Genomic DNA, 10,221 nt, shown 5'->3' with positions numbered 1-10,221 from the left:
TTGCCTAATTCCTCTGGCTAGGACTTTTAGTACCATGCTGAATAGGAGTGGTAAAAGTAGATATTGTTGTCTTGTTCTAGTTCTGGTTCAGTATGATGGTAGCTGTGGGTTTGTCATATATAGCTTTTGTGTTGGGATTTGTTTCTTCTATACATAATATGTTGAGAGTTTTTATCATAAAGGGATGTTAAATTTCATTAAATGCTTTTTCTACATCAATTGAGATAACTATAGGGTTTTTTTTGGGGGGGGGGAGATGCTTATTGCAAACGGTTATAATTAAAGGGGTATTTTACAAGTGTTTGTTTAAGACAGAGGGCAAACAGCCTCCCAGCCAGGCCTCAGCTTTAGAGGCCCATCCTGGAGGGGAAGCGGCTTTTGCAGGGAACATGAGCTCAATCACTATTGCTCACTAAGCACAGAGTCACACTGGAGTCATCTTAGGGAGGCTGCGAGGAAGAAAAGAGAGTGCAGAGAGCCATGAAGCAACTACTTTAAATTCTGAATCTTGCTGTGTTCCCACTGAGCATGCTGCCTTCCTAGAGCAGACCTCGGAGCCATCCCAGGGACTAACACAGATCCTTCCTGGGGCCACGCTAGCGTAGGGTGCCTAGGTCATCCTCATCCTCATTTATCATCACAGACTTCTTTCTGCCTACCAGATATCTTCCCTACTTGTGGCTTTAAAATACCAGCAGGAGGGAAAGCAAGGAATGTTCTTGTTAATATAAATCCATAGCAAAAACGATTTGAGAACTGGATGCTTCCCAGGGTTGGCAGGTGTGTGGATGGTTCCCCGCATTCTTTATCCACCGGGTGCTTGAATGGGTAGTGCTGTTTAGGCTGCCAAATGTCTGAGCTTTTCAGACTTGTTCATGTTTTTGAGAACCTATGGGGATAATCATCGGGCAGAATCAGAGCCCAGCAGAACACGGGGACGGGGAAGGGTGAAGAGAGGAAACCGACAGAGTCCTGAGGTCATCCCCGGAAGGAAGGGACACTACTTCCAGAAGTAGCAGAACAAAGGGCTCTGCTGAGACTCTGCGGAGGGGATCCGGGGTACTGGGGGTGGAGAGGTCCCCTCTTGCAGTGTGGGGTTACTGTTTGGGTAAAGCGAAGTCCCAAGCAGTTTCCTGTGCACATTTCCACATGGCCTGCATGAGGCGAGTGAAACCCATGTCTTTAGGCTTTTCCAGGCCTCTCATCAGCCATTGCTTCATGATGGAAACAAATTCTTTATTGCTCAGCTCACCATTGCCATCACAAAGCGTGGAAACGCCACATCACACACGTGATCTGAGAGCTCCACTTTAGCCACTGTCCTGGCCACCTGCTGCATGGTCACTTTATCAAGAGATGCTCCAGCCATATGGTAAAAACTCAGTGCAGTGTCCACATCATTAATGTTCTTTAGGAAAGTAAAGAAGTTCTCCACCTCCTGAAATGTCAGACCCTTTCCTTCTTTGAAGTGCTTCTTGAGCTGCCTCTGCATGGCGGTCAGCTTCTTGGACTGCACCCCACTGTAGGCAAGTAGCATGCCACCAAACTGCCTCTCAGTAATTCTCCCATCCACAGGGTCATGGCGTTCAAACTCGAGCTTCAGAACATCATGCTGAAGTTTACGCTGAAATTCGAGGAAGTTTTTGATTGTCAGATTTCCCTTTAGATCAGCTCCAAAAAAGTAGGTTGTGAGGGCTGAACACAAGCCAGACTTGAGGGTGTTGCCAGTAGTCGGACGATCTCTGTGGCACATACCCATACTGGTTTGGGAGCGAATGATGCTCTGAACCTGTTCAAACTCCTCCATATCTACTTCTCCATCTCCATTCAAATCAAACATCTTGAAGGCAATTTCAAAATTTCTCTGAGGAGTGGAAAGAAGAGTTGTAAGGAAAATGTAGTCTGAAAAGGATATGAGCCCACATTCTCCAAGGGTGTAAAATATACTTCCTTTATCAGCAAATTTTTCTCGTTCCTGGGAAATTTTCTTTCCATCAAAACGTTTTATTATATATTGATCCAGACCCAAGTGTTCTGGTTGTTTTTCATTGGGTGTTATGGATCGCACAAAATCTTCTGGCGTCATAAATACTTCTGCTTCACCAGGCTCACTGATGACTTTCAAGGTGGCAAAATATCGGAAGATTTTGTCTGGTGTGGAGTAGGCTCGAATTCTATTCTCATATTCCATCACTTTTCTGTCTCTGAATCCAGAACGTTTCTTCTTTTTCTCTTCTGGATGAGGTGCAAGATCTGCAGTCTTTTTTCATGGTTACAAACATCCCCTTCATCTTTAGTCTTCCCTTTATCACCAATGTCACTTTTTAGGTTGTCTACACATGGTGGAGATTCTGCATGGTCCCTATTCCACAAAAGACCAGTACTTGCAGTTACTGCAGATGCTCCCAGGAAAGCCACCATCATTAATCTTCGCCGGATCTGGATGGACTGTGATCCTCCATGGTACCATCGAGAACCCACAGCCAGTTCTGCCAAAGCAGAAAGTGAGTTCAGACGAAACATCCCTCCAGAGTCTGAGACTCACGCGTCCAAGCACGAGCTCCAGCAGCTCCTCAGTCAAAGCCGCCCACCTCTGACAGCCATAGAGATGAAACAGCGGAGACAACCCTCCACCTCCTCCGCCCACCCTCACGTGACTCTCCTAGCCGCTGGGCCTGTCGGGATCTTCAACTATAGGGTTTTTAATCCTTCATTCTGTTGATTAGTTTACATGTGTTGAACCATTCTTGCATCCCTGGGATAAATCCCACTTGATTATGATGTATAATCTTTTTGATGTGCTATGAGATTCGGTTTGCTAGTATTGTGTTGAAGATTTTTGCATCTATTGTTTATCAGGGATACTGACCAGTAGCATTCATTAATTGTGTCCCTATCTAGTTTGGTTTCCGGGTAAAACTGGCCTCATAGAATGAATTAAGACAAATTTTCTTCACTTCAATTTTTTGCAAGAGTTTGAGAAGAATTGGTGTTAGTTCTTCTTAAAATGTTTGGTAGAATTCAGCAGTAAATTATTCAGTCCCGGAATTTTTCTTGTTAGGAGACGTTTTACTACTGATTCAATATTGTTACTCATTGTTGGTCTGTTCAGGTTTTCTATTTCTTCTTGATTTAATCTTGGTGGGTTATATGTGTCCAGTAATTATCTGTTTCCTCTAGGTTTTCCAATATGTCAGCATATAAAACTCATACAATATAGACATATGATAGTCATGCAGTATCATTCATAATAGTCTCTAATGATCCTTTGTATTTCTGTGATCAGTTATAATGTCTTTTTCATTTCTGATTTTATTTATTTGGATCATCTCTCTTTTTTCCTAGTCTAGCTGATGGTTTGTTGATTTAACTTTTCAAAAAACCAATTTTTTATTTCATTGAGTTTTTTGTTGCTTTCTTGTTTCTGTTTTATTTAGTTCTGGCCTGCTCTTTATTATTTCCTTTCTTCTACTAATTTCGGGTTTAGTATTTTCTTTGCTCATTCCGTGAGGTTCATAAGTAGGTTGTTTATATTTGAAATACTTCTACTTTTATAATGTGGGCATTTATTGCTATAACCCCTTGGTGCTGTTTTTGTTGCATCCCATTGGTTTGGGTATGTTGTATTTTTATTTTCATTTGTTTCAAGAAATTTTTTCATTTCCTTTTTAATTTCTTCGTAGGCTTATTGGTGATTCAAGAACATGTTGCTGAATTTCCACGTATTTGTACAGTTTCCAGAGTTCCTCTTGTTATTGATTTCTAGATTTATTCAATTGTGTTCTAAGATACTTGATATGATTTTGAGTTTTAAAAATTTGTTGAGACTTGGCTGGGTGCGGTGGCTGACACCTATAATCCCAACACTTTGGGAGGTCGATGCGGGCGGATCATGAGATCAGGAGATAGAGACCATCCTGGCTAACATGGTGAAACTCCATCTCTACTAAGAAAAAAAAAAAAATTACAGAAAATTAGTTAGGCATGGTGGCGAGTGCCTGTAGTCCCAGCTACTTTGGAGGCTGAGGCAGGAGAATGGCGTGAACCTGGGAGGCGCAGCTTGCAGTGAGCCGAGATGTGCCACTGCACTCCAGCCTGGGTGACAGAGTGAGACTCCGTCTCAAAAAAATTAAATAAATAAAAATAAAAATTTGTTGAGACTTTTTTGTCATCTAACATATGGTGTATTCTGAAGAATGTTCCATGTGCCAATGAGAAGAATGTGCATTCTCTAGCTGCTGGATGAAATATTCTGTAGGTCCATTTGGTCTATAGTGCAGGTTGAGTCTTATGTTTCTGTGTTGATTTGCTGCCTAGATTATCTGTCCAATGCTGAAAGTGGGGTGTTGAAGTCCCCAAGTAGTATTGTATTGGTATCTATCCCTCTCTTCAGCCCTAATAATATTTGCTAGTCTGCTGCTCTGATGTGGGATTCATGTACATTTCCAATTGTCATAGCCTCTTGCTAAATGGATCCCTTTATCATTATATAACTTGCCTCTTTTTATATTTTTTGACTTAATGTCTATTTTGTCTAATAAAAGTATGGCTATTTCTGCATGCTTTTGGTTTTCATTTGTGTGGAATATCTTTTGTCACCCCTTTGCTTTCTGTCTAAGTGTGGCTTTACAGGTAAATAAATATCTTGTAGGCAGTATATAGTTGGGGCTTGTTTTCTTGTCTATTCAGCCACTCTATAATGTTTAATTAACGAATTTAAACCTTCCATTCAAAGTTATTGTTGATCAATGAGGATTTACTCCTGTCATTTTGCTAATTGTCTTCTGATTGTTCTGCAGGTCCTTTGTTCCTTTCTTTCTCTCCTATTGTTTATTTTTGGGGGTTGATAATTTTCTATAGTAAAAACATTTGATTCCTTTTGTTTCTTATTTGTGTATCTACTCTCCCAGTGAGTTTTATACTTTCATATGTTTTTATAATGGTATATGTCATCCTTTTGCTCCCAGATGTAGAACTTGCTTAAGCATTTCTGGTAGGATCCAACTAAAGGTGATGAATTCCCTCAGTTTTTCCTTGCCTGAAAAAGCCTTTATTTCTCTTGCATTTCTGAAAGATAGCTTTGCTGGGTATAGTATTCTTGTCTGTAAGTTTTATTGTTTTACTTTCAGCATTTTAAATATATAATTCTACTCTCCTCTGGCCTGCAAGATTTCTGTTGAGTCTAATCTGTTAGTCTAATGAAGATCCCTTTACATGTGACTTAAAGTTTTTCTCTTGCTGATTTCATAAATCTTTGTTTATCTTTTCCAAAGTTAAACTTTTGACTGTTTAATTGTAATGTGCCTCAAAGAAGGCCTTTTGGGATGAGTCTATATTGGTACTTTGAGCTTCCTGTATCTGGATGTCTATATCTATCCAAAGACTTGGAGAATTTTCTGTTATTTCATTAAATAAGTTTTTGTATCTTTTCTACTCTTGGAATCTGCATTTTTGTATCTTTTCTACTCTTGGAACTCTCAAAATGTGAATGTTTATTTACTCAACATTTTTCCCATTTAGAAAAAAAAAAGTGCAACTTTCTGCCAGTGCTCATTTAATTTTATATAGACATACTCTTTAGGCTGAAGCAAATCTGACTGATTTTCAATGTGAAAATAAAATGTAAAAACTGCTCTTTGAGTTATATTTCTAAACAGAACTATGTCAGAATCATCTGAATAATCAAAATCATCTATTTTGGAAATCCAACAAATGAATCTTTGGCTAACAACTGTTAGAGAACAATGTTAACATCACACATAGGAATGTTCCATTTTCTAGGATTTGACATTTTAAACAATCAAGAATTACTATATTTTGTAAATGGAAACACTACTACTAAAAACAGAATGCTATAAAGAAAATGATGTCTTTTGTTTCCAAAGTTAATATAATAGAGTGATGCAAAAATAATAATAAAAGTGAGATACTTCATGGCAAAATTGTCTCAGAGTAAATGCTGCAACCACAAATATTGCTGGCAAGTATTCTTGGGGCAAATGGGAAAAGGGTTAATAATGTTCCATATGTCATATAAGCTTTCTATTTTCATGTTTCTATTTTCCTTTTTTGGTTTGATTGAGTTATTTCAAAAGACTTGTCATCAAGTTCAGAAATTCTTTCTTCTACTCAATCTAGTCTAATGTTGAAGCTCTTGTTTGTATTTTTAATTTTATTCATGGAATTTTCAGTTCTAAGATTTCTATTTGGTTCTATTTTTATAATATCTGTCTCTTGGTTGACTTTCTCATTCGTATAATGAATTGTTTTCTGATATTGTTGTATTATCTATCTTCTCTTTTATTTCACTAAATTTCTTTCAAATTATTATTTTGGATTCCTTTTCATGCATCTCATATATTTTGCTGTGTTTGGGGTCTGTCAGTGGCAAATTATTGTTTTCCTTTGGAGGCAGCATGTTTCCTTGCTTTTATATTTTTTGTGTTCTTACATTGATATCTGCATGTCTGGTATAACAGCCACTACTTACAATTTTATGGGGTAGCTTTCATAGGGAAAGCTTTTATGGGGACTTTTTCCTGTAGACATGTCTATTGTGTTGGTTAGGTGAGGTACTTTGGCTTTGGTTCTGAGTAGGTGCAGTAGGGTAATCTCTGTATGGTTTCTTTAGCTGTAATCAATGTAAGTGGTGTCTGTGAGCTCCTCAGTGGCTCAGGCTACAGATATTTGTAGAGGCTGTGGGGTGCAGACAGGGATACAGGAAGGCTAGTCTTTGTGCCCCTGGGTGGTACATGTAAGTGCCAGCAGTAGCAACAGTAGGACCCCTGGTGGGCATCTCCTCAGGTCCCCGATGTCCCCATCCCTGTGGGCAGGGTTGTCATCAATATTGGTAACTCTGGGAAGGCGGCGCTCAGCTTCTGAGGGGCACATGCTTGGGTTTCTAATGTACCAGAGGTAGCATTCTTGATGTGCTAGACCATCTGTTTTCTAGGATATAGGGTGCGGACTAGGCTCAACTGCCAGCAATGATGCTGCCTCTCTGTGTCCAGCTGGTGCCATGACACTGCAGCCCTCTGGGTAGATGTGGGGAGATGTCATAGGGGTCCTCTCAATACATATTTATTAAATAGATGAATAAATGTCTGAATATCTTCCAATGGCCAGTACAAGGAATTAGAAAATGTAATTATTGCTCCTGAATCACAGAGATATTATTTGTAAGATAAATTGACTGCATACACTTTAGAAACTTGAACAGATATACAGTTCCGGCATAAATTAAAAAGGCATAATAATGCCCCATTTATACTACTTCAACCAACTTTTGTAATTATGTACTGTACTGCAGGGAAAAGTAGAAATACTTCTAAGATGAGAAAAGCCTACTTTTCTTTTTTTAAACATTTATTTAATTTAGCTTCCTGAGATGCAGAAATGTTGTCAGAAAGCCTGACCTTCCCTGTTTACACATCAGTGAACAACACACTTTCTTATATATCAAGAATTCTTACCATTCCCTGGGAAAAGTGGTAGGGCACTTAAACACTTTATCCCTATTGCCAAACCCATCTTGGCAGATGATCTTATGGCTTAGATTTTCTAAGAGAGAAACAGGACTAAAAATATATCAGAGAGAGGAAAGAAGAAAGAGGAGGGAGAATGATTAGGAAAGAGTGGTGAGCTGTAAAGCAGGAAGAACAGACAGTTCCAAATGAAAACAAGGAGTCTGCCTTTCCTTCCAATGTCAAGAAAATTGGCGCTGGCCTAAAAAGAGGTCTGGAAAGGATGAGGGGCGAAGAAACTGCCTTGGGAAGACGTGGTCCAGTACCTCTCCAAAGAAAATATTTTAGAAAAGTTAAATATTAAAAAAAAAAGATATCTAAGATTTGTCATGCCCCCAGAGACCTCTCCCTCTCTTTTATTTTCTGAGCTGAGGATTAGATGAGGTAGGGTCACCACAAATGGAAGTGCATACATGCTGCCCATTTCCAAAATTCCTGAGCACTTAAGGCAAATACTGGAGTGATGGGAAATGTGACCCAAAGATGAAATGAGGGGCTATCAACCTCAAGCTATGCATTTTAAAATTTGTCCTCCCAGATTCTGACCATAATGGAAAAAGCCTTCATTGAATTGTATAATAAGTGATTCTTTATGGGCCAAAAAACTCTGTTAAATGGAAAGCCAAGAAGTATATGATTCTGTTAACTACATAGAAAAACTTGTGGAATCTGAATGACAATGTATATTTTATGGGTGTCCATTAGATCTGAGACCACTCTCTTTCAAACCAGGCAAACTGAAAGAAGATAATTTCTTTCCTAAGATGAAGGTTAAGAACTCAATTCCTTGGTTCATAATACCCTAACCTCTTTTTGAAAGGCAATTTGGCATGCTTAAAATTCAAGAAAAGATTATACTAAATCACAACACCACTCTGAATATATTAGGTTTTATTAATCAACAATTATTTACTGAACACTCTTTATGTATGAGGCACTGTGTGAAGCACTGGGGATACCAGGACAAACAACAAAAAAAACACGTTACCTCTGCATTCCCTAGCTTGTAGTTATCTCTAAAGTAGCAATAGACTCTTGGAGAATAACATGGATTTAGCTTTCATTTCAGAATATATAGAAAGGATAGCTCCAAATTTCTGTTAATGCATATCCAGGGTTCTTACCTAATCACATAAGTGGACAGAGACAAGCATTATACTTGGAGAGAAGTTATAAGTTATAAAAAGATGAGAGAGATGTTTCTGTTCATCTCCATAAAGAACACAGACATACTGGAATTGTGCTAGTTATAAGAACAAATCTATTAAACTTGACCAATCTCTGACATTTTAGATTAAGGTCATAGTTTTATTTCCCAGTATATCAATGACTTTTGGAGATCATTGCTATTTTCAGTAAATCCATGGGGGCTTGTAAAATTATTCATTATCTGATCCTCAATTTCCCAGTCTGTAAAACTGGGATACTAATACCTACTTTACAGAGTGGTTATTTAAGTAAGCACAATAATATCTGTATAGTGCTAGATACAGTTGATCCTCAAAATGGTTGATTTCTCCCCTTTTCGTTTTTCATAATGAAATGGCTGAATGATGAAGTGGCAGTTCCTCTGTATTTGAAAACGTTCATACCTGAAAGCTGTAAGGAGTAGTAATTGACAGAGATGATGTAGAGTTAAATCATTCATTGGGAAGATGGTGGGGACTAGAATGCAACTGTTTTCCAACTCTGAGATTCTACAAAACCCTTGATTAGACGTTACCATGGAGCTTCAGTTTCCTCTTTCTTAATAAGCAAGTCTGGATACCCAATATGCCTTAGAGGTTCAGATGCACTTCATTGTTTATTAGGCACACCTGATGTGGGAGACACACTCCAGGTGCCTCCAACATGTTATAGCAGTCAATCCTTTCAACACTCTAGTGGGAAAGAGATTTTAAGGATGTGACAACAAAGTCTCAGCAGTGTAAAAATTCAATATAAACTCAACGAGTGAAAGAGTCAGGGTTTGAATTGAAGACTTTCCACTAACTCAAATTCACGTCTTTCATCCTCAACAATACTCAGGTTTGGATGTGATCAAATTAGAACTTGATTTATCTGGCAGAAAGGGCCACGGATAATGGGTGTTTTTCACTTCTGGCTGCTACTAACCAAACTCTGCATATCCTCTGTTAATTTTAAAACTTCAGCAAGGGCTGCCTGTGTTTCTTGCTATTGCTGGGGCTGCTTGGACAGCATTTTACCCTTTGGGTTCTGGGAGCACAGGTGTGGAAACTAGAGTAAAAGCCAAACATTTAATGATTTTGAACTCCCAATGCATGAGGCTCTGGGCTCTCAAGCCCTCAACCGAAAACACAGTGGGGGAATAATGAGAAACAGCTGCATTGTTTTCCATCTTATTTAGGATTTAGGGAAAGAAAAATTATTGTAAGTCACGTTTTTTGAAGTCACTGGAGTATTAGGAAATACCTTTAAACATTTTGTCACACCACAGTTGAATATAAAATATGAATTGCATTTAAAATTTCTCATCAAATTTGAAGACAATTTTGCCCAGAGGCATCCATCTGCAAGTTTAGCAAACCAGGCACCAGCTATATTTCATAACAGGCTGGAAAGATACACCGGAAAATAAGGGTTCTCTGACGGAAGTGCTGTTTCCATTAGGTCAACTGTAGATGGTAAGAATTTCTCTGTGAGCCTTTGCAACACATTTATCCACAAAGGAAGCTCA

At 38.7% G+C, this 10,221-nt stretch overlaps 1 pseudogene across 1 annotated transcript; it reads right to left on the bottom strand.

The window, feature by feature from the left end:
• Positions 1–384: 384 nt before the first annotated feature.
• LOC105545402 lies at positions 385–2,614 on the bottom strand (annotated as a pseudogene). Its single transcript, XR_001006912.1, has 2 exons — positions 2,546–2,614; positions 385–2,489 (listed from the first exon to the last, which is right to left on the bottom strand). The product of XR_001006912.1 is annotated as a calcium uptake protein 1, mitochondrial pseudogene (transcript).
• Between the last annotated feature and the right edge of the window lie 7,607 nt (positions 2,615–10,221).

The sequence above is a fragment of the Mandrillus leucophaeus genome, unplaced genomic scaffold, assembly GCF_000951045.1.
Source record: "Mandrillus leucophaeus isolate KB7577 unplaced genomic scaffold, Mleu.le_1.0 Scaffold327, whole genome shotgun sequence".
Classification (NCBI taxonomy): Eukaryota; Metazoa; Chordata; class Mammalia; order Primates; family Cercopithecidae; genus Mandrillus; species Mandrillus leucophaeus.
The sequence above is the reverse complement of the archived record's forward strand: the minus strand, read 5'-3'. Positions and strand labels throughout refer to the sequence as shown.